The sequence below is a fragment of the Bubalus kerabau genome, chromosome 6 (genome assembly GCF_029407905.1).
Source record: "Bubalus kerabau isolate K-KA32 ecotype Philippines breed swamp buffalo chromosome 6, PCC_UOA_SB_1v2, whole genome shotgun sequence".
Classification (NCBI taxonomy): domain Eukaryota; kingdom Metazoa; phylum Chordata; class Mammalia; order Artiodactyla; family Bovidae; genus Bubalus; species Bubalus kerabau.
This window is the reverse complement of record NC_073629.1, coordinates 6,477,505-6,501,647: the sequence shown is the minus strand read 5'-3', so window position 1 is coordinate 6,501,647 and position 24,143 is coordinate 6,477,505.

Below are 24,143 nucleotides of genomic sequence, written 5' to 3'. Positions count from 1 at the left end.
ACAAAACTGAATCGATTGCCTACATATTTTAAGGCTTCCTTATGTCCTTTTTTCAGTGTATTAAAGATGGAGTTTCATTCTAAATTTTTGGTTGTTTGTTATATTCACTGCTTTTCCTGAAGGCAGACCTTCAGTGTGTCATTGTGCTTTGAAGTCCCCAAATCTATAATTAACCCTTTCTAAATATCCTGATAAATGAGCACTTTGCAACCCATAAAGGCAGAAAATATATTAAAGCTTTTCTTTAGAAATTATATTAATTTAAAAGCACAGAGTCTTTATAGAGACTTTTAAGCCCTTCCCTTCTTTTTTTTTTTTTTTTTCAAGCAACAGACACAGTAGAACCTATACATTTAGGTCCAAGAAAGGACCTACTGACCCTATTAGCTCTTAGGTTATTTTAGAGTTCTGTATTTAAGCAAAAAAAAAAAAAAATGCATAGCAAAAATAATAATCTGCAAATGAATTTTGATGAGCGAGAGAGAGTTTAAAGTTTCACAACAATATTGTATAGTGGAAAGAGCTCTGGACTGGAAGCCAATGGAATCATTTGTTTTTCCACTGTATAATCTGATTTCCAATGCCAAGATTTTGGCAAAGATTACCCAACTTGACCCGATGGCCAAATTCCATGATTCTTTTCAAGCCTTATCTCTCTAGACCTCACTGCAACATTTGATATTGTTAACCACTCACTTTTTGAAATTCAACTCTCTCCTTTATCAGTTATAATCTAGTCCATCAAGTCTCCCTTTTTCTTCTCTGATCATTTCTCAATAGCTGTGTTTACGTTTTCCAGATTTTTAAACAGGGTCAGACATTCTTCATTATTTATGTGCTCTCTTTAGTTATCTCATCCACAATAATAATATTAACTAAGATCTCTAGGTTGATGACTCTCAAATCAGTTCAGTTCAGTTCAGTTGCTCAGTCATGTGTGACTCTCTGTGACCCCATGGACTGCAGCACATCAGGCCTCCCTGTCCATCACCAACTCCTAAAGCTTGCTAAAACTCATGTCCATTGAGTCAGTGATGCCATCCAACCATCTCATCCTGTTGTCCCCTTCTCCTCCTGCCTTCAGTCTTCCACAGCATCAAGGTCTTTTCCAATGAGTCAGCTCTTCGCATCAGGTGGCCCATGATTATCATGAACTACAGATTCACATATCCTTTTACACATCAATTGGATGTCCCACAAGCACCTCACACTCTTTCAAAACTGAATTCATTTTTAAATTCCAAACAAACTTCTCCTATTCTAGTACGTAGGCACCATCATCTCTGAAGCCACTCAAGTTGGAAACCTGAAAGCAGTCATAAACTCCTCACCCTTGACAATTCTACCTCCTCGTATTTCTTGAACTGCTTCTCGCTGGCATTTCTAGTTGGCATATTCCAGTTTTATCACCTTGGTATATTACAGTTTCATCACCGTGCTAGATCATGGCCTCATCACTACTTGCTCGGACTGCTCCAAACACTTCCTCATTGGTTGCTTTTCTTTGATACTACAACCAGAAGATCACATAAATTCACATTCAAAATATTCTCAGGCTTAAAACTCTCTGAAAGCCCCATATTACTGTTCCAAAGATTAAGCTTCCAGGTTCTGCCAATGTTGCCCTATAAGACCTTGTCCCTACTTAACAGAGCTCTTGCCACCTGCCTCCACACTTTTCTGCTTATTACTTCCTGTACACGCAATACCCTATCCCTTTGCTCCTATAGTTTACCTTTCCCTGGAATGCCCTTCCTGTCATCCTTGGTTTGGCTGATCTATGTGTCATCTTCTCCAGAAACTCCATATCAGGTACTCTGTTTACCTCTATCATAGTACGTACAATAACACCATGCTCAATATTTAAATCTAGGGAATGCATAGATTGCATTGCTCTCCAATCAGATAGTAGGTAATCAGGTCAAAGAAAGGATTTATTTTTTTTTAATCTTTGTAAGTGCTTAATATAACTATGTTGCATTAAACTTAATTGTGCTATTGACTCGGACCTTGGAAAAGTCCATCTTTCTGAATTTTATATTTTATACTTTGAAACGTAAACTTTTAGACATCTTCTTGATCTAAAATGCTGATTAAATAATTCTATTATATTCTGGTTCAGTGCTAGTGTATCCCATTTCGTATTTAATCTTACAAACAACATCTGACCAGTATCTCCTTCTGTAAAACTCTTTCTAAACTACTGAATAAAATTTATTCACTGTTTACTAAGCCATCCTAATATATTTATAGCTATGTCTTTTTAGTAATCCAATTATGCCTTTATTTGTTGCCAGCAAGGGTTTATTTATTCTCTTGTAATAAATATCAAATTAATATTATATTCTTCTCTCTCATGGCAACACATCCATATTCAAGTATGTTTCCCATAAGATACTTGTACCTCACAGAAAGAAAAATAATAAATCTTTCAAAAATTTCAGACTTCAGGGCTTCCATAATTGAAAGAGAAAAATATAGGCTTTCAAATATCAAAAAAGATTCTTCTATTCATTCCTTTTTCATATATTCACTAAAGAAAGTGTCCCTTTGATAGTCCATGATATCAGCCCAATTTGAAATCTTTTACTCACCTGGAATGTGAAGTCAAGTGAGCCTTAGAAACCATCACGATGAACAAAGCTAGTGGAAGTGATGGAATTCCAGTTGAGCTATTTCAAATCCTGAAAGATGATGCTGTGAAAGTGCTGCACTCAATATGTCAGCGAATTTGGAAAACTCAGCAGTGGCCACAGGACTGGAAAAGGTCAGTTTTCATTCCAAAATCAAAGAAAGGCAATGCCAAAGAATGCTCAAACTACCGCACAATTGCACTCATCTCACACGCTAGTAAAGTAATGGTCAAAATTCTCCAAGCTAGGTTTCAGCAATACATAAACCGTGAACTTCCAGATGTTCAAGCTGCTTTGAGAAAAGGCACAGGGACCAGAGATCAAATTGCCAACATCCGCTGGCTTATGGAAAAAGCAAGAGAGTACCACAAAAACATCTATTTCTGCTTTATTGACTATGCCAAAGCATTTGACTGTGTGGATCACAATAAACTGTGGAAAATTCTGAAAGAGATGGGAATACCAGACCACCTGACCTGCCTCTTGAGAAACCTATATGCAGGTCAGGAAGCAACAGTTAGAACTGGACATGGAACAGCTTGGTTACAAATAGGAAAAGGAGTACGTCAAGGCTGTATACTGTCACCCTGCTTATTTAACTTATATGCAGAGTACATCATGAGAAATGCTGGGCTGGAAGAAACACAAGCTGGAATCAAGATTGCCAGGAGAAATATCAATAACCTCAGATATGCAGATGACACCACCCTTATGGCAGAAAGTGAAGAAGAACTCAAAAGCCTCTTGATGAAAGTGAAAGAGGAGAGTGAAAAAGTTGGCTTAAAGCTCAACATTCAGAAAACGAAGATCATGGCATCCGGTCCCATCACTCCATGGCAAATAGATGGGGAAACAGTGGAAACCGTGTCAGACTTTATTTTTGTGGGCTCCAAAATCACTGCAGATGGTGATTGCAGCCATGAAATTAAAAGACGCTTACTCCTTGGAAGGGAATTTATGACCAACCTAAACAGCATATTAAAAAGCAGAGACATTACTTTGCCAACAAAGGTCCATCTAGTCAAGGCTATGGTTTTTCCAGTGGTCATGTATGGATGTGAGACTTGGACTGTGAAGAAAGCTGAGCGCTGAAGAACTGATGCTTTTGAACTGTGGTGTGGGAGAAGACTCTTGAGAGTCCCTTGGACTGCAAGGAGATCCAACCAGTCCATTCTAAAGGAGATCAGTCCTGGGTGTTCTTTGGAAGGAATGATGCTAAAGCTGAAACTCCAGTACTTTGGCCACCTCATGTAAAGAGTTGACTCATTGGGAAAGACTCTGATGCTGGGAGGGATTGGGGGCAGGAGAAGAGGATGACAGAGGATGAGAAGGCTGGATGGCATCACTGACTAGAGTGAACTCTGGGAGTTAGTGATGGACAGGGAGGCCTGGCGTGCTGCAATTCATGGGGTCGCAAAGAGTCAGACATGACTGAATGACTGAACTGACTGAACTGACTGACTCACCATTAAATACAGTCCTAAAAATGGCTATTATAATAAGAAATATCACTTGAATAGAATTCTTCAGGTTTAGGACTAGAGATTTAAAAAAAGGATAAAATTATGCTTGTAAGTGGCAACCACAGGAATTTAATAATTTGAAATAATAGAAGAGTTCAAATTGTTGTTTCCCACCCCATGGATTTTACTGACTTAACCAACTGAATCAAAATATTCCTTTGATAGCAGATGAATCCCTAGTGCTGCAAATAGTTTCAGGGCATCCATTCTGAGAAAGTGAAATGAGGCCATTAAAAAAAGATAGGGTCCTCTGTTAAAGAACTCTCCCTCCATTACTTCAATCACTGCTACAGCTTCATTATTTTATTTAATGTATTGTTAATTCCAAGGCGGGGCGGGATGGTGGGGAGGGGGGAGGGTGGGAAAGCATAGATGTACCAAAACAATTACTTTCCAAACCCAAATGGAAATGATTTTTGATGTTATATAATATTTAGGATTAGACTCATTTCTATCTCCTCCTTCTCATTATTCTGAAAAATCTGGAGTTGTCAATAGACCCAATGCAGCATAATCATCATACTTGTGGGACTGATAAATAATCTTTGTGATACAGACTAAATTTTAATAAGGAAAAAGAAAATAACATGTGTTCAGGTTCTGTCAGCCAGATTACTCTGATAAAGCAACGTTTTAAGCATACTGGTATCATCTATTTGTACCATTTAATGGTGGGTTGACAGTAAAACCACTAGCATTAATGGTCTGGGGAATATGTTTCAGGGGAAATCAGGTACTTCTTTTTAGTTTCATTTCTCCATTTAAAATTTAGTCTAGATAACTTTCATTTTAAGTAATATTTTAATTATTTGTCAAAGTAATCTAAGAATATTTAGGTGATGTCTAAAATATGTAAGAGTATAAAGAAGTACATAGAAGTCACCATGGTCTTACTCTGGAGGCAACTACAGTAAACAACGGGGATTAACCTGTACATATAGTGTTATGTTCCGCCTTTAAAAAATTTAATAGTATATTGTGAATATTTGCTTTAATGGCACTTTGAATAGAAACGGAAGCACAAGATTTTTATGTAAAAAAATATGACTGAAAACTAAAAGGAGAAAATCTATTCCATTAGTGAACTTAAAGAAATAAATAGATTATACAGATTTGAAAAAAGGGGGGAGCTTGAGTTATTTCCTGGAAAAGAACTGTAGAATGAGCACAGAATAGTCTCCTGTTAATGGGAAAACTAAAGTCACCACTGTGTTATGCAGGGAATTTGGAAACCAAGCAAAATCAGGACTGTCAGTTAGGACCATAATTGAAATTTTTGTTACCTGATCCAACATATATATGTAGTCCAGAAGAGGGGTCAAAATACTTGCATTCTTTCCCTATCAAAATACCCACCAATTCAAAAGAAACCGATTCAGATAATGATGGGTAATATTTATAAAATGATTAATTGTCACCCGTTGTTCTAAGAAATTTACATGGATAATTCACTTAATTCTTAAAATAACTCTTTGAATTCAGGACTATCTTCCTCATTTAACAAGGTGATAGATTCAACCTTAGGCATCTGAATCTGACCTTAATTACTACATCATACTGCTTCCCAGATCAAGATATGCATTCTTGGATATTCTTGCTCAGCCTTCTTCCCATTTTTTTCTCTTCCTTTTCTGCCCATCCACACTCCAATCCCAGGTACTTGATTCCATTTTGGAGGTATACCATCAAGATGTCAAAGGTTTAAGCAAATACCCTGTCTCCATCCTTGATGGACAGCATATTATAAAGCAGAGACATCACCTTGCCAGCAAAGGTTCGTATAGTCAAAGCTATGATTTTTTGCAGTAGTCATGTAAAGATGTAAGTTGGACCATAAAGAAGGCTGAGCACTGAAGAACTGATGCTTTTGAATTATGGTACTGGAGAATTCCTTGGACAGCAAGGAGATCAAACCAGTCAATCCAGAAGAAAATCAACCCTGAATATGCATTTGAAAGGCTGATGCTGAAGCTGAATCTCTAATAGTTTGGCCACCAAATAATAGTTTGGTGAAGAGCTGACTCAATGGATAAGACCCTGATGCTGGGAAAGCTTGAGGGCAGGAAAGGAAGGGGATGACAGAGGATGAGATGATTGGATAGCATTACTGACTCAATGGACATGAGTTTGAACAAACTGAGGGAGATAGTGAACGACAGGACAAGGAACCCTGCCATGCTGCAGTTCACGGGGTCACAAAGAGTCGACACAACTTAGCAACTGAACAACAATTCTTGATAGATGGCATCAGATTGGTATTGTGAATCTTCAGATGAGGCTTTTTGACCCTTAAATTCTTCAGATCATAGTATTTACAAGACAGAACATTTCTTTCCCTCGATATGCCAAATCTGAATCTTTTTTTTTTGTTTGTTTGTTTTAATCACAGTCTCCTTTTCACAGAACCAGGCAGAGCAGAGAAAAAAGGAATAAGGGAGAAAGAGAATGTCATCCTACTACAAGTGTAATCAGAACAAAGGGCAGAATGAAATACATTCCCAAAAGTTTGATAAAAGCACAATTCAATCATATTTGAATTTATGATGAACAATTTTTTCTGAAGAATCTATAACAGCAAAGCTAATGTTTTGCTTTATCTTATTTTTTGAGCTGGAAATTTTTGATTGCTAAGTCATTAAGGAACATCAGCAAGATTGATTTTGCTTGGAAACTGTTCATTTGGTTTTTTGGAGAAAAAAATACTGCCACTACTATCTACTATGGGTAAGTTTTTAGACTGAAGTTTGTCTTTATTTCATGTCATTTCTGACTGATTTGACAAATATTTGTTGAACACTACAAATACACAAGCTCCAATTCTAGGAATGAACAGGCAACAGGGCATAGAGATAGGAAATATCTATTATATGTGTATATTATTTCACCTGGAGTGGCAAGACATGTATAAGCATGTATGCATAGAGTGAAAGTGTTACTCACTCAATTGTGTCCAACTCTTTGCAACCTCATAGAGTATAGCCCACCAGGCTCCTCTGTCCATGGAATTCTCCAGGCAAGAATACCAGAGTGGTTGCCAGTCCCTTCTCCAGGGTATCTTCCCAACACAGGGATCACACCCAGGGTCTCCTGCACTGCAGGCAGATTCTTTACCATCTGAGCCACCAGAGAAGCCTATATATATATATATATATATATATATATATACACACACACATAACAATTGGGTAAAATTTAAACTACTCTAATGACTGCTATTATGTAGGTTAAGTAGATCACTACTCACCTTGCGGCTGCTGGCAAGAAACACAATCCACACTTCCTTTGAAAAGAATACTCAAATTTCTGTGATAGACACACACAATCTAGAGGACAGCCAGTTGTGGGTTTCCCTTGTCCCTATTCTGAAATCTAAACACTGTGTTTTCACAAGAATTATTAAACCAATAGTATGTTCTCTCCCCCCCTCCCTCCCCAGTGGAGGTAGGCACTGGAGGAATGCAGAAAAGAGCTGAATGTATCAACTCTTGAAACCACATGATTTAATTGGATACTGAAGTCGTACAACCTTACAAGAACAAATTATCCTCTTTTATCAGAGAAGTAGTTCTCTGAGCAATATCTCAGTGTTTAAAATGCAAGTCTGATCTTGAGAAGCCTTGGGCCTGCAGTGGCTTTGGTTGCCAACCAGAGACGGAGGTCAGGTCACAGTGGTGAAAGCACTAAATCCTAACCAGTAGACCGGTTGTCAGTGACAAGGCCCAGGCTCTTTGGCTTTGCAGAAAAGAATTTCCACAAAGATGGAAAGTAGTGAAACAAAAGTGAAAAGTGAAAGTGTTAGTCACACAGTCATGTCCAACTCTTTGAGACCCTATGGACTGCCACCCACCAGGCTCCTCTGTCCATAGAATTTTCCAGGCAAGGATATTGGAGTGACTTGCCATTTCCTACTCCAGGACAATGAAGAATATGTGGTCTTTAACCTCTTATCTGGGCATAGCCTAGCCTCCTCCATCATCCTGCTTTTGTGAAGTTTCTGCTATTACGGAGTTTCTGTCCACAGGGGAGAAACTGTTCAGCCTGGAGCCCATCTGTCTCCTGCCTCAAGTCTTCCTTCCTTTACAGCTTTTAAATATTGGGAGGAAAGGTTTGTAGAGAAGCCAGTTGGAGAATAGCAACTAATGTTTCTCCCTTCTTTTTGCATGTTGTTCCCAAACTTGGAGGGCTTCTGAAATAACAATACCAGGAGAGGGTTATCACTATAATGAACAATTAAGGAGCACATGTGAAATGCCTCAAAAAGCTATTAATAGAAGTGCATTATATACACAAGTTATCATTCTTTGTTGATAGTGAATCTAAAATAAATACTGGGATGTTTTCTCATGGAAGGAAACTATCTATGCATCACTGAGATGAAAAATTTTGAGAAATAATGATTTGGATTCTGTTTCCTAGAGGCCAGTGTTACGGCTTCTGAGTAAACAGCATTGCTCTATGAGTTTTACGTAGTAGGTGTTATTCTTTCCTAACTTAGAGACAGGGAAAGAGCCTTCTAACCAACAGTGTTCCAGTGTTTTAAATTTTATTTCATTGCTCTGGGAACACAGGTCTACCTCATTTTATTGTGCTTCACCGATATTGTGTTTTTCACAAAGATCTTCCCTGATAGCTTAGCTGGTAAAGAATCCACCTGCAATGCAGAAGACCCCAGTTTGATTCCTGGGTCAGGAAGATCTGCTGGAGAAGGGATAGGGTACCCACTCCAGTATTCTTGGGCTTCCCTTGTGGCTCAGCTGGTAAAGAATCCGCCGGCAATGTGGGACACTTGGGTTCGATCCCTGGGTTGGGAAGATTCCTTGGAGAAGGGAAAGGCTACCCACTCCAATATTCTGGCCTGGAGAATTCCATGGACTATATAGCCTATGGGGTTGCAAACAGTTGAACATGACTGAGCTACTTTCACTCTCACTGTCTCACATTGTCAAAAGATGGTTAGCAAGTTTTAGCAATAAAGTATTTTTTTAAGTCTTTATTTAATTAGTAACCCCTGCATTGAAAAGCAGAGTCTTATTCACTGGATCATCAGCAATAAAGTATTTTTTTTGTAAAGGTATGTACATTGTTTTTTAGACATAATTCTATTGCATACTTAATAGCATGCTGCTGCTGCTGCTGCTAAGTCACTTTAGTCGTGTCTGACTCTGTGTGACCCCATAGACGGCAGCCCACCAGGCTCCCCCGTCCCTGGGATTCTCCAGGCAAGAACACTGGAGTGGGTTGCCATTTCCTTCTCCAATGCATGAAAGTGAAAAGTGAAAGTGAAGTCACTCAGTCATGTCCAACTACTAGCGACCCCATGGATTGCAGCCTACCAGGCTTCTCCATCCATGGGATTTGCCAGGCAAGAGTACTGGAGTGGGATGCCATCGCCTTTTCCATGCAGTATAGTATAACTTTTATATGCACTGGGAAACAACAACAAAAAAAATTGTGTGACTCGTTTTATTGCAATATTCACTTTACTGCGGTGGTCTGGAACCAAACCTACAGACAGTATCTTGAAGTTATGCCTATATTTGGAGAGGTGGTAGAACTTAACTCTTCTAAAATGACTATACAAAAGAACACACACTATCCCAGAGTATCAAGCCCCACTTTCAACTTTATAGAATCTAATGCTGGTTTCAATCACCATTTATATTCATCATGTTTAACTTTCGTGTTTCCCAAGGCAAGCAGTAAACTTGTCCCTTTCCTAGAGAGGCAGAAAAACAAGTAGAAAGGAGGAAGTGACTCAGCTATCTCACTCCCAAAGTAAGCGACTGACTTTCGTGAGCCCCGGGGGGATCAAGCCTTGGAGCATAGATGGGATGGAGGCCAATGGTCTTGCAGTCAGCCTCACCCACATGACAGAGTGTTTTCTTGTACGGGGGCCACTCAGACAAATGAGAGCAGTGTTCTAAAGGAACCCGATCTCACTGTTCCCAGACTTTGAATATGATTGGTCCTAATTCTATGCTGTGATTAAGCTTCCTTCAGTTTCTCCATCTATCTTTAAACTCAAAATGTCAAGCACTAACCAGGTTTTCAAGTCCTAACCCAAATAATTTGATAAAAATGTGGTGTGATGTGCCTGACCATTCTGTTCTTCCTTTGTGTTATGGTCTTATTTTTACGTCAGCTATTTTAGGACTGAAGGTGCTCTAGCAGTTAACTAAGGACAGCTGTGATAGGTCTCAACAGAATTCATGAGTCTCATGGGAGATTCAGCTTGGAGAAGAGGAAGGTCACCTTTATCTAATTGGAAATAAATTTGAGAGTCTCACAAACATGAACCCAGAATGCTATTAAAAACAAATGAAGAGGCACTGCCAAAAATGTTACCCAGGGCAAATCACTCAAGGACTGGTCTTCTGGGGCTGAAAACACCATGTCCATGTGTTTAAAATCTGAAGGAATCCTACTGTGTCACAGCTAAGTACTTAGGGAGCTTACTGACCCCAAATACAAAGCATGAGGATGAACCTAAGACACAGCTTACTTTGGGCTATGTGAAGAAATAGACTTGAAAGCAAACTGCAGGTCTAATGGGGAGAGACAAGGGTGGTTTCTCTTCAGCTGTAAATCTGTTTTGGATACTAGGCAATGGGGATGGGAATGAAGTAAAGGAGAAAATATAAGAACAAGGGTAACTGCTGATGAGAATTCATTTTTGAAAGAAAAATGCCCAAATGGGGAGGCATTATCTGTAAACACACAAGCTCAGCAACGGTGGCTATTTCAGACAATGACAGGGCTCTTTGGGTAACCGTTCCTCTAGTTGCTACTCTCAGAGAACACATTTATCATGAGTCTTTGTGGCTCATTTTACATAAACAACTGAGATAGAATTCTAGGGGAGAAAACAAGAAACCAGAAGAATAATAATCTAGAATGGATCTCTACACAGATAGACTGTCCTAGTATTTCTCAAGTCTCTCCTTCCCTCTGGTTCTCAGACCGCACGTGCTGTTATTCCAACAAGCACGGAGCATGCCTGAGATTCCCTGGCTCACTAGCTGAGGTACAACTTTCACATCATCTGGTCAGGCCACAGATAAATAAGTAGAAATGGCTGCTTTCACTTAATAATCACCCAGAAACACTCAAGCTCTTCCCAGGATTCCCATTCTAACCATGTGATATTTAAGTTAGGAAGAAAACCAAGGTTTTGTTTTGTTTTGTTTTTTTGATATTGAAGAACCAGTTTAAAGCAAATATTTGGCCCCCACATTCCAAATATTGGTTTCTTGGTTCTTCATGTATTTTTCAATTCAGATGAGCATGCTGTACTTTATTTAAAAATACTAATTCTTTACAAAGAGAGAGAAAGTAAATATTTTTGAAAGGAAGTTTTCTAATTACTAGCAGCATCTTCACCTTTTACAATAAAATAAGAAACTCTGGAAGCTAGAGAGGAATAAGGAATAAGTAGTAAGCAAAATAATAACTCAGCAATTAGTATCTGGTCAGCTCCCACTGTGTTCCAGGTACACGGTGGTACCTACTCACAACATCCAAGCATAACAAGAACACAGTTCATCCTGCTTTACAGATAAGGAAACCATGCTTCAGAGACAGGAACTAAAGTCAGAGGGAAAATGGAGGTTTAAACTCAGAATACTTTTATAGCAAAGCTTACAGTTTTTGCACTTTACCACATTTCCTCTCCGCTTAGTACATATTTTAAGATGTGTTTTCTTTTGTGCACAAAGACAAAACTAACGAGCCATGTTTTCTTAGAGGTGGTTGGTTTGGGATGATCTTTCATACTCTCCTTGTCTCTTTGGTATGCAGTGTCACCTTGGATCAAAAACCTTTGGGCACCAAGCCAAATTCCTTGGCCTATTCAGACTTCCAGTCTACATCCATGGCCACCCACTCCAGTACTCTTGCCTGGAGAATCCCATGGACGGAGGAGCCTGGAAGGCTGCAGTTCATGGGATTGTGAAGAGTTGGACATGACTGAGCGACTTCCCTTCCCTCCCTATCTGTCTAGGCTCTCTTGGTATGACCCAAACTCACCTTTCCAATCTTCTCTGACATTATTTCCCTTCGTATAATCAGGCCATGGTCAAACTGAGTGACTAGTGGACCTCTCTCACTCCACGCTGTCCCTCCAAGACTTTACTGAAGCCATGAAGTCTACCAGGAATGCCTTCTTCCTCTCCCTACCACATTCACATGCCTTCATCCTACCATCTTTCTCAGCCCAGCTCAGAGATTTCCCTTGTTTTTTAAGCCTAGAAGTAATGTCTCCCTCTTGCCAACTTTTATAATCTTCTCACTTTATATTTCTGGTAAATTTATCACTTTTCATTTTGTAATGTGGTTTTACATTTGAATCTCTTTTGACTCAAGGGCAGAATCTATAATTGACTCACTTTTTCATCTTCCCCAGAGCCTAGCTTTTAATAATAAGAATGCCAGATTTAGGGAAAAAAAATTATGATACTTAGTTAAACTTGAGCTTCAGTTAAAAATTAATTTTAAGTCTAATATTTTGAGTATTTTGCATATTTAAATATTACATGAAACATACTTAGAAAAAGTCATTTCTCCTTAATTGAAATTCAGATTTACAGGTGACCTGTATTTTTATCTGGCAGCCTCACTAACAGATGACTGACCAAATAGTTCTTAAATAAATGAATTTGATCTAAGTGCGCCAAATCTGACTATAAGATCATTAGCACTGAATGAACTAGCCTCTCATTTCAGTCGCTCAGTGTCCAACTGTTTGTGACCCCATGGACTGCAGCATGCCAGGTTTCCCTGTCCATCACCAACTATCAGAGCTTGCTCAAACTCATGTTCATCAAGTTGGGGATGCCATCCAACCATTCTCATCATGTCATCCCCTTCTCCTCCTGTCTTCAATCTTTCCCAGCATCAGGGTCTTTTCCAATGAGTCAGTTCTTCGCATCAGGTGGCCAAAGAATTGGAGCTTCTTTGCATCAGGTGGCCAAAGTATTGGAACTAGTGTCTATTACTCATAAATTACAGGTAGCCTTGGAAAGGCTCATAGTGGCAATTTAGTCCAACCTTCTAGTTTTAGGATTACTTTTAAAAATGGTATCTTTCTGATTGCTCCAAATCATACAATTAGCCAATGTCTTAGTATATACCTCCCTGAAACTGGAAATTTTAAAAACATAAGGTAGATCATCAAAACTTCAGAGGGCTGTAAGGATGAAGATAACTTGAACTGCACTTCTTTGTGTGCTCTACTTTTATACACTGAGATGTTATGCAAAAGTCACGCGGGGTCAGCAGTCCTGACTTTTATCAAAGTCAGGTACTTCATACAAATGTATACAGAGGTCTTAGGGGTGTTGCATCATCTTCTGGCCAGGGGGCCTGCTGACAATTTATGACCCTCTCCTTGTGACAAGCGGTCAGTCAACCAGGACACTTATTTCTCCAGGGGTGATTATTCTTAAAACAGATGCCACCCAAATAAAGTTACATTCCTACAGGGTGAGGGTGTAGTGGGTTTTAATTAAGGAAAGAATTTACTTAGCCTAAGGTCTAATGTGATTAATATCAAAGGTTAATACTTATTTCTTCTATATATTCATTAATGTGTGTAAGGGCAGGGGATATGGAGACTTAGCAACAAACATTGGCTCAGCAAATGAAAAACCCTTCACCAATACAGTTTCTAATCAGCCCATTATACTTATACTAATAGTTTTCTAACTTTTCTAAGGAACCTGTTTTTAGAAGGTTTAAAGCATCTCGTGCCTCTCACGGTTGGGAGGCTGTGAGCAATCACATGTGGCCAGACAAGCCTGTCAGGCAGGCTAGAGAACCTTCAGAGGAGTTTGTAGGTTAAAACACTCGTCACGCCCAGGAGTTTTTATTAACTGGAGCTCTAAGTTAACTCCTTCTCCGAAAGAGGTGGTGGGGGACAGCCCCCCATAAAGTCAGAGGTGTAGATGAGCACAAAGTAGTAAAGTAGGCAGGCTCTGGTTATGGGGGTAGATGCTCAAGGATTTCCAGGGGGACTCCTGAGGCTTGATCCTGCCTTTTCGTATGTCGAGCCTCCTTCCTCATGACCTTTGCCACGGGCCGAATGGCTCACTCTGGCCAACACTTACTCATTCTGCTGCGAGCATTTGCACCTAGTTCAGGCCTTGTTTTATTGTCCTATATGAATATCCATCTGCATACATTGTTTCAAATAGCAAAGTCTTAAGAGTCAGTGACTGTCCTGTCTGGTGGACAGAATCCTGTATATGAAATATAATTTCAAAAAGAGCCCCTGAAATAGATCAATAGAACCAGGCCAGACCCAAGCAAAGTGATGTAGGCTACAGCTTTGTCTCCCTCCACTTCTGGCAGAGCTTTTCTTCCTAGTAGCCCTGCTGTATCCCTGGGGAGACTCAAGGAGCCCTGACTTCCAGACTTCACTCCTTGTAAGGCCCTCTCTCTCTGGCACCCCTTCCTTCCATCAGAGCTTCCCTGCTCTGCTCTCATCAAACTGCCAGGTGGAAAAACAACCTGATAAACTAATCTGAGCAAGGCATTAAAGGCTACCATGATTTCATAGGCTTAATGTGCACCTACTCCAAAGTGTAAGTCACTCAGTTGTGTCTGACTCTTTGTGACCCACATTCCATGGCATTCTCCAGGTCAGAATACTGGAGTGGGTAGCCTTTCCCTTCTCCAGGGGATCTTCCCAACTCAGGGATCGAACCCAGGTCTCCCGCACTTGCTGGTGGATTCTTTACCAGCTGAGCCACAAGACCTACTCCAAGAACCAGCTTAAATGTCATGCTTTCTGTGACACCTCTATGATTTCCCTAAGAAGTCAATTGCTTCCTCCTGGGTGTTACTCTACACTTCTATCCACTCTCTGGTATGTCTAGTAGTCCTCTGGTGGAGGTACATCAATAATCTCAGATATGCAGATGACACCACCCTTATGGCAGAAAGTGAAGAACTAAGAGCCTCATGATGAAAGTGAAAGAGGCGAGTGAAAAAGCTGGCTTAAAACTCAACATTCAGAAAACTAAGATCATGGCATCCAGTCCCATCACTTCATGGCAAATAGAAGGGGAAACAATAGAAACAGTGACAGACTTTATTTTTTGGGGCTCCAAAATCACTGCAGATGGTGACTGAAGCCATGAAATTAAAAGACACTTGCTCCTTGGAAGAAAAGTTATCACCAACCTAGACAGCATGTTAAAGAGCAGAGACAGAGAAGGAAAGGCCTGTCTAGTCAAAGCTATGGTTTTTCCAGTAGTCATGTATGGATGTGAGACTTGGACTATAAAGAAAGCTGAGCACCAAAGAATTGATGCTTTTGAACTGTGATGTTGGAGAACACTCTTGAGAGTCCCTTGGACTGCAAGGAGATCCAACCAGTCCATCCTAAAGGAAATCAGCCCTGGATATTCATTGCAAGGACTGATAGTGAAGCTGAAACTCCAATACTTTGGCCACCTGAGGCAAAGAACTGACTCCTTTGAAAAGACCCTGATGCTGGGAAAGATTGAAGGCAGGAGAAGGGCACAACAGAGGATGAGATGGTTGGATGGCATCACTGACTCAATGGACATGAGTTTGAGTAAACTCTGTGAGTTGGCAATGGACAGGGAGGCCTGGCGTGCTGCAGTCCATGGGGTCGCAAAGAGTCGGACACGACTAAGCAACTGAACTGAACTGAACTTATAAATACACACACAATGACCTTTTCAAGGACAGGCAATACTGTCTTTGATATCTATTTATTTAATATTTATTTAAAGATTTTGCAGCACGGCAGCTCTCTAGTTGTGCCTCACAGGCTCAGCAGTTGTGGCACGTGGACTTAGCTGCTCTATGGCACATGGGATCTCAGTTCCCCAGTCAGGGATTGAGCCTTCATCCCTTGCATTGTAAGGTGGATTCTTAACTACTGGACCATCAGGAAAGGCCCCCTTCTTTGTATTTATCCTGCCAACACCTAACATGCTTTCTGCCTAATAAGAGGCCATCGACATATATTTGTTAAATAAATGTTTTGTTGAATTTATTCAAATGGGGATTCCTAAATATACAACAATCAGACACTGACTCTTTAATGATTAGAAGGTCACACACTGAGAATAGCTAAAAAGACTTTTTTTTTTTAAGCCTTCCTTTCTAGTTATTTTAGCTCAGTTGAGTGCATGCATGCATGTTCAATTGCTTCAGTCATGTCCAACTCTTTGCAACCCTATGGACTGTAGCCCACCAGGCTCCTCTGTCTAAGGGATTCTCCAGGCAAGAATACTGGAATGAGTTGCCATTTCCTTCTCCAGGGGATTTTCCAGACCCAGAGATCAAACCCACACCTCTTACATTTCCTTCATTGGTAGGCAGGAAATTCCTTCCTTCTTTACCACTAGCGCCATCCAGGAAGCCCCTTTTATAAAAGCCCTGTGGTCTAATAATCATCTTCAGTTATCTCTAGCTTGTCAGACCTGAAGATCCCTTCTGAGAATGGAACTATGACTTGATTCAAGAGTGTTTACAGTGTAAACATTATAAACCTTAAACTGTTTCATTTCTTCTAATTATTACCTCCAACTAGGCCATCTTAAATCTCTCATTTAAGAGTATCTTAGACAGATTCCGTAATTTTCTGTTCACTTTTAATTACTAAACACAGACTTGTTAGTTTAAAATGGGAGGGGAGTAGGTGAAGCGTGGCATCTCCTCCACTTCTTCCCTCCCTTCTTGGGTCTATTTTCACTGAAATTAGGGGTGGGGCAGGGAGAGGGACAGGAGAACCAGAGGTCATCTTACAAAACCATCCATACACCAAGGTGTAAGGCATTTCTAGAATTTCCCTGCCTTGGAATGGCTCTGTCCTTTGCTGGTGGAGTGCTTAGTTCTTGAAGAGGTGTTCAGTTGTCCTAAGCCTAGTGTGTCTCCAGCCCAGCTGCAATATTTTTTTCTGGATGGGGGCTCAGTCTCTTGGTCCTATGGCTGTCTGAGGTACTTCAGGGATCCTGCCCCTACCCTTCCCCCACCAGTATATCCTTTCTCATGCAGCCTCATAACCCATGGGTTCTCTTCCCAAATATTCCTTACTTTGGTGCCTTTAAGCCTTACAGGTGCAGGCTACACTAGTAAGCCTTTGGCTTTCAGAATATCTAAATAAGAAATAGGCACTTTCTTTCATGTTTAAAACATGCTCTTTTGAATTCCTTGTCAAGCTTTCCTAATCTCTCCTACCCCACTGTGTTCCAAAGGGAACTCTAAAGCAGGCCTGTAGGTTCTACAGATGAGCAAGGAATAAGAGGACAAGCTCTCCCTTTTGTTGGCATTTCTATTTGTGATTCTCTTGCACAACACTCCCCTTACTTTATCCTCTCAGCCAGATTTTAAGTAGGGTTGCAGGTCCTCAGCTGATCAGCTGTGACTGACACTACAAAACTGTGGTGCCCAATGCTGGTATACGACTACCTTCAGAATGATATGGATGTAACATGGATCACTGAACACTGACTACACACATTAAAACAAAGTTTTTCAATGTTAGCAAGCTACTATGCTATCAGCAGGCTGGAGTTTGGGCATATTTTTAAAGTTGTTTCTAAACTGATACATCCTCACTCTATTATGTTCCTTTCAACTTTATTTCTGTGAATTCAATAAGTAGGCTTCCCTGGTGGCTTACTGGGAAAGAACCTGCCTGCTAATGCAGGAGATGCAGGTTCCATCCCCGGCTTAGGAAGATTCCCTGGGGAAGGAAATGGCAACCCACTCCAGTATTCTTGCCTGGGAAATTCCATGGACAGAGTACCCTAGTGGGCTACAGTCCATGGGGTTGCAAAAGAGTCAGACACAACTTACCAATGATAAAAACAACAATTCACTAAGTGCACAGTTTTAGAATTCAGGGACACTGTCAGTTCTCAGTAAATTAGGATAGCCGTCTATGGTCTTTTGAATGAAACCTACTTTTCTCTATGACAAGACCCAAAGTGCCACCAATTCAATTACCTTTGCTTGTTCCCTTTGAAGATATTCAGACAGTGCTTTTTAAGAGTTCTGTTTCTAAGAAAAATAAAATGAAACACATAAACTGAGCATGTTGCACTCAAAGGACATTAGTCAAAACAACAATAATAAATTAGTACTCAATTTAAAAAGGAGGTACAAAAAGGGAATGCATTTTGCTCTGAGGAAAGCATGCACATTTGTCCTGGTTTGAACCCTCAGGCTATTTATAGATCTTGTTCAGGAAGGGTGTTGTGAATCATGTTTTACGGATTGAATTACACCCTCCATAAGAAATATGCTGAAGTCCTAAGCCCCCAAATCTCAGAATTTGACCTTATTTGGAAGTAGGGTCTTTATAGAAGTCATCAAGTTAAAATGAGGTCATTCGGGTGATGCAATATGACTGGTGTCCTTATGAGAAATTTGGACACAGATACAAAATAGTGAGGATGTCATGTGGTATATCTGCAAACCAAGGAACACCAAAAATTGCCAGCAACCCGTCATAAGCTAGGGGAGAGGCATGGAACAGATTTTTCCTCAGAACCCTCAGAAGGGACCAACTCTGTTGACACCTTAATCTGAGACCAAATGCCCCCGAGACCAAAACCCCAAACTTTGTTTCCTCTGCAGAGTTTATGGTCAACCCCTCCATGCAAAATTGCATTCCCTTTCTTGTCCTAATCCTGTTCCCCTCAAGACTGAGGAGTATCAAGTAAAAGGGGGACTGAAACTGCATACAAGCTCCTATATCCCTGTCCTTTGAAGTGAAAGGCTTTGCTTTAGTGTTCCGGGCCTCCCCTGATTCTGCAAATGTTGGCTCAAGAGTTAATGAGCAGGAAATCTGAAGATGTAAAAATGAAGAATAGCTGTTGGGCTAGGAAACTGGTAACAATTTAGACTATAAACCAGCCACAGCGGCAGAGTCACTCAACTCCCAGTTCCCTGAAAGATATAGATAGATAAAGTACTAGTTGTTTTTACAGGAAGCAGACTTCCATCAGATGAAAACTGTTGACTTCAACCATGTAGATTGGTTGAAACCAAAATGTTGACAATGCTCAAAACTTCACTTTGATATCAACCAGCCTGAGAATTGTGCACAAGCCCTTCATGGCCTCTGCAGCCCCTTCCCTCACACTTGTCTTCAAAATCTTTGTCTTCCAACCTGAAACTTGGAGGTGGTCTTAGGACATTAGTCCACCAACCTTCTAGATATTTGGTCTTCTGAATAAAATGACTTCGCCTTTTCCACCAACACTTGTCTCTTGAATGCTGGACTTTCAGTTGGGAAGCAGCCAAGCTTGAGTTCAGTGATGGCCTTGTTTGCTTACAAATCTTGCACTTGTAGTCTTCAGAACTATGAGATGATGAATTTCTGGTTGCTAAAGATACCAAGTTTGAGGTACTTGTTATAGCAGCCCTAGCAAATTATTTAATAATACAAAATGCCTTTTTTCTAATCTTTCAATTTCCGAATTCATATACAAAAGAACTCATCTCATATTTAGGAGCAACTCCTATAAGAGGTAACACTAAAACAGAGGAAAGAGCTATGGGATTCTGATATGACTAGGCTACTCAAAGTGTGGTTTTCCCACTCTCTAGCCCCTGCTATCTCTCCCTAATGCATCTTCTTTCTGAGCCAGAGATGTCATCATTTATATAAAAATTGACTCTAGTTATTTTCCCTGAAATAAAATAGTTTTTTCCAATCTAAGTCTAGCATTTTACATTAGCAAAGTGGTAATAGTTGGAGAACTTAATAAAGACTTCTTAGTTTTTATTTATGAAACGAAAATTAGAAAATTTTGTCTTTTTTTTTTTAAGCAGGTAGGATCTATTAAATTATCTAGAATAAGTTCCTGTTTTATTGAGTAGGAAACTGAAATAATAGAAACAATGCCCTTGCTTCCTGGAACAATGTTCTTAAAACCTTTATAATTTAAGGATTTCTTAAGTGATAAAAGCACTAGGAGCATCTTCTGTTCTCATGTTCGGTCTTTGACCCTAGTTCTGACACAGAGCTCCTAAATTCCTTGGAATTTCCTGGATTATAGGAGTGTGTCTTTTGTTCTAATAAGGCCGTCTTGGTGGGCTCCTGGATAGCGTCCAAGAGGGCTGGTCCCCAGTAAGAGCAAGCTATGACTACAAGCTTGGGCCTTTTAGTTCCAAACCCCATTCTCTGGCAAGGGAAGAAAGGTTAGAGACCGAGTTAATGATTAATCATGCCTACATGATGAAGCCGTGATAAAAATCCCAATAGTATGGTGTTCAGAGAGCTTCTGGGTTGGTGAGCACATCTGGAAGGGTGAAAAAGTGAAAGTGAAGTCGTTCAGTCATGTCCGACTCTTTGCGACCCCATGGACTTTTTGGAGACCACCAGGCTCCTCCGTCCACGGGATTTTCCAGGCAAGAGTATTGGAGAGGGTTGCCATTTCCTGTTCCAGGGTATTTTCCCGACCCAGGGATTGAACCTGAATCTCCAGCATTGTAGGCAGACGCTTTACCATCTGAGCCACCGGGAAAGTCCATCTAGGAGGCTAGGACACTTACGCTCCACAAGGACAGAAACCCCTATGCTCAGGACCCTTCTGGATCTCATCTTATGTATCTCTTCAGCTGATTGTTCATCCGTATCCTTTATTATATCCTTTATTATAAACTGGTAAACACAAGTAAGAATTTCCCTGAGTTTGGTGTGCCATTCTAGAAAATTATCAAACCCAAGGAGGGGTCACGGAAACCCTGGTTTATAGGTGATTGGTCAGAAGTACAGGCAACAACCTGCTGCTGCTGCTAAGTCGCCTCAGTCGTGTCCGACTCTGTGCGACCCCATAGACCGCAGCCCACCAGGCTCCCTCGTCCCTGGGATTCTCCAGGCAAGGACACTGGAGTGGGTTGCCATTTCCTTCTCCAATACATGAAGGTGAAAAGCGAAAGTGAAGTCGCTCAGTCCTGTCTGACTCTTAGCGGCCCCATGGAGACTCCTCCTCCATGGGATTTTCCAGGCAATAACAACCTAGACTTTGTGATTGACATCTGAAATGGGGGCAGTCTTGTGGACTCAATTTCTTAACTTGTGGGATCTGATGCGAATTCCTGGTGGACAGTATCAGAACTGAACCGAACTGTGGGACACCCAGCTGGTTGTTGAATAATTGCTTGATGGAAACTGCACTCCCCCTCTGAGTACCCTCTTTCCCGCCCCCCCCCCATCCCCCATCCAGTGTCAGACGTATTGTGAATGTGAGTTAAGGAGAATTCCCCAAATAGAAATCAACACCCAAATGTTTTCTAGTCCATTTGGTTACTTGCTGGTAAGAAAAGGAGCAGCAGGAAACTGGGGATTAAGAAAGTACTATATTCCTGCTCCTTAATGACAAGTAGGATGACCTTGGCTTCAACAGCAATAAGAAAAAAAGATGAAAAAAAAAATTAGTAACACACAATTGGTTGCAGTCAGAGTAATGCCAAATAAATTATCAGAAACTATTCTACTCATCAAAGTGTAAAGGAATTTCAAAGGAAGGAAAGGAAGTTAACTAGTATTTATTGACCATACTCATTGGACCACTACCTTATAGTTACTATCTCACTTAGTCCTCATCTCAGCAGACTTATTAACCATATTTTCTAGAACAGCTGAGATTTGTAGATGTTAAGAAACTTTCCCCAAAAAATAATGACTAGTAACTGGCAGAACTGGGTCCTGAATCTAGATCTATAATTAGTCTGCCAGGTTAGCAGTTGTTCTCAACTCTAATGAACTACATCAGAATGACTTGGGGAAAGGACTCTAAAATGCTAAAATTCTTAAACCCAGAGATCCTGATTCTGTGGGTCTGGGGGTGGGGGTCCAAAAATTTGAATTTCAAACAAGTTCACCATCACAAATGATTTTGACTACTGAACTACGTTAAAAAAAAAAAACACACACACAAAAATTTCTCTGTGAGAGTGATTCTTAACGTTTAGTTCAGATCACTTTACCAGAGAACATGGTCTGCCAGACAACAACTGAATAAAAAGAATCTCTCCTCATTTCAGTGTTTACCAGCATGTTCTCAATGTGTTTAATATTTAATGCATTTTAAATTGAGTTGGTACTCAACTGAAACTTCTTGAATAAATGAGCCGTGCAACATGAATTAAAGTAACTAATCATTAAATTCTTATGTGACGGCAGTGACGCTCTGACTTTTGGATCATCTGAAGCAGTACAAGCAAAAGTGAGGCGCTGACACAGCACTGACAATTATGTACTTTGACAAACAGGAACATTTAGAAAACAGCCATCTATTACAGTCACCTTAGGAAGAAATGATAATTCAATGCAAAAAGTATAGAAAAGACGATGTAATATTAAGCTGATTTTTAAACCAAATAAATCCAGCTTTATGAGAAACTCACTACATTGTATTATTTTTCTCATTTAAATTGATAAAACTTTATCAGGGATCTAAATAGGTTCATGGGTCAGACTATATTTATAGACCAACTGGAGTTCACTGTTATAGGATGCATAAAGAAATTTTAGGACTTGAGAGTAATTTTAGGACTTTAAGAGTATTTGCAATTAAGATAATCAAATTTACCTGTATGGAAGAACTTATCCAAGAACTTATAGCATGGTATGTTACTATGTGGTACATACTAGGAGAACAAATAAAAGAGAGATCTGTGTGGACTAGAGCAGGAAGTGAAGGATGGGTGAAAGAAGTGATAGCTGAATTCAATTTGGCTAGATATGAAACAGAGGAAAGAGAACCCTAAATGGAAAAGGAACAAAATACACCAGGGTGGAAATAAGCTACTGAGGGCTGATGGTGATGGGAGCTGGGATTATGGTGAGGAGACAGTCTGATGAGAACAGAGGGTATGCTTTAAAAGACAGTTAAAGACAGAAAAGACTCACAGACATAGAGAACAGACTTGTGGTTGCCAAGGGGGAGGCCAGGTGCAAGAAGTGGGGGAGCAATGGAATGGAAGTTTGGAGTCAGTAGATGCGAACTATTACGTATGAATGGATGGACAACAAGGTCCTACTGCATAGCATAGAGAGCAACGTCTTGGGATAACCCGTAAAGGAAAAGAATATAAAAACGAAAGTGTATATATAAATGTATATATATATACACACACAAACACACATATATGTATAACTGAGTCTGAGTCACTTTGCTGTACAGTAGAAATTAACATATTATAAATTAACAACAGGGAATACCAGACCACCTGACCTGCCTCTTGAGAAATCTGTATGCAGGTCAGGAAGCAACAGTTAGAACTGGACATGGAACAACAGACTGGTCCAAATAGGAAAAGGAGTACATCAAGGCTGTATATTGTCACCCTGCTTATTTAACTTATATGCAGAGTACATCATGAGAAATGCTGGGCTGGAAGAAACACAAGCTGGAATCAAGATTGCCAGGAGAAATATCAATAACCTCAGATATGCAGATGACACCACTCTTATGGCAGAAAGTGAAGGGGAACTCAAAAGCCTTTTGATGAAAGTGAAAGTGGAGAGTGAAAAAGTTGGCTTAAAGCTCAACATTCAGAAAACGAAGATCATGGCATCCGGTCCCACCACTTCATGGGAAATAGATGGGGAAACAGTAGAAAACAGTGTCAGACTTTATTTTTCTGGGCTCCAAAATCACTGCAGATGGTGACTGCAGCCATGAAATTAAAAGATGCTTACTCCTTGGAAGGAAAGTTATGACCAACCTAGATAGCATATTCAAAAGCAGAGACATTACTTTGCCAACAAAGGTTCATCTAGTCAAGGCTATGGTTTTTCCTGTGGTCATGTATGGATGTGAGAGTTGGACTGTGAAGAAGGCTGAGCACTGAAGAATTGATGCTTTTGAACTGTGGTGTTGAAGAAAACTCTTGAGAGTCCCTTGGACTGCAAGGAGATCCAACCAGTCCATTCTGAAGGAGATCAGCCCTGGGTGTTCTTTGGAAGGAATGATGCTGAAGCTGAAACTCCAGT